Here is a 1,661-nt window from a genome sequence, read left to right on the forward strand (position 1 = left end):
CTGCCAAATTCGCGGTATACCGGTATTTCGATATTATCGCGCACCTCTACTTTTAACTACAGATAAAAATACCCACCTATGGTATATTTTATCAAATACTGATGGCGCCATATCATTATATCATTTGTGATAATAGGTCCCGCACTCATGACACGATACCCTCGGAATATAACACTTACTTCTGAACCCAAGCCCGGTGGGTTTTTTTTCGGCATTGCCGTCTAATTTGGTTTTGGCCCCGGATATGACGCGACAGGTGGCGTTCTGGTCAAGATGAAGTATGTGATTGGTCAATGTAGCGGTCAATGCAAAATGCTGAATATGCAAATGTTGTGACATATACGGAAACAAAAATGGCTTCCAATGTGAATCGACTGCGGTTGAAAACTATAACAGCTTCCGCAATGAAGAGAATAATAGGAAAATGGGTCAAACACAATCCTAGAATTAAACTTGGGAAGCAATGCAATAGATTGTAACAGTTCAAACATGAAAACAGCAGTAATACGGACGCCGCTCGTATTCTGCTTGATTGTTTGATAGTAGGTCATGATAATCTCGGTAATATTTACACAAATACAGTCTGTACCAGTACATCGCTACTGTCACTATACTATATGAACAGTGTTTACACTTATTTACACATAAATATGTGTGCCGTAATATTTACAGAACGTGTTATTTAACATTTAAACCACTGTGTATAATATCGTTATCCAACTAACCCAGATGGAATATAGATATCGCCTTGTAAACTATCGCGTGTTTGTGTTGCCACGATTTCAAAACAGTCACGTAATGATCTAAAAATAATTTCCGCGCTAAATTTAGAGGGGGATTCCCAACTAAATCGAGTGGTCAAGCTGGACATAGGGGTTGACTGTGAACATTGGAACAGCACAGAAACATAACTGGAAAGGAACAAAACGCGTACATTCAGTGAAAATTGCAACGTTTTTACCGTGATGTCCCTTTTAAATTGAATGCAAGCTGAATAAGTGGATGCATCTATTCAAACGACACATTTGTAGTCTTATTATCAGCAAAAATGATTCAAACTGATATAATTTTGTTATCCGTGCTGAAACTGCGCATTTATTAATTACATCGTAGTTCGTTAATTTATTTCACCAGTAGTTTTACATTATAACCACCAGCATTAAAACTATGCCGTTTATCTTTTTTAAAGATATTTCTTGTTACGTATTGCTATCATACGTAAATAACACTGCATGGAAAAGATTGGACAAGTATTGTTGGAGAAAAGTGGTTCACAATAAATTAAGGTAGTATATGTTGATAATGCTTGTATATTTACTACAAACATTAATAATTAAGCAGCCATTACGTGAAATCGGCGATTATTTATTAGGCTTACTGTACGTATGGAATTTATTCAGCTTTTTACTGATTCAAAAATTGAAACGATTGGACGAGAACGTTTAGTGTAATTAACACGATGTCTTCTCGCTTCGTCCAATCAGAAACATGTATGTATACGTTTCTGGTCAAATCCTATGGTCCCTGATAACGAAATAAATAGGCCTACATAAATTATAAACGGGATCATGATATGCAACAGTTAATAAAGTAAATTACATATGGATTTGGTCTAGTAATTTTGTTTGTTCACTAACCACATTAACCAAGAAGCAAATGAG

Source organism: Pecten maximus, chromosome 13 (assembly GCF_902652985.1).
Source record: "Pecten maximus chromosome 13, xPecMax1.1, whole genome shotgun sequence".
Taxonomy (NCBI): Eukaryota; Metazoa; Mollusca; class Bivalvia; order Pectinida; family Pectinidae; genus Pecten; species Pecten maximus.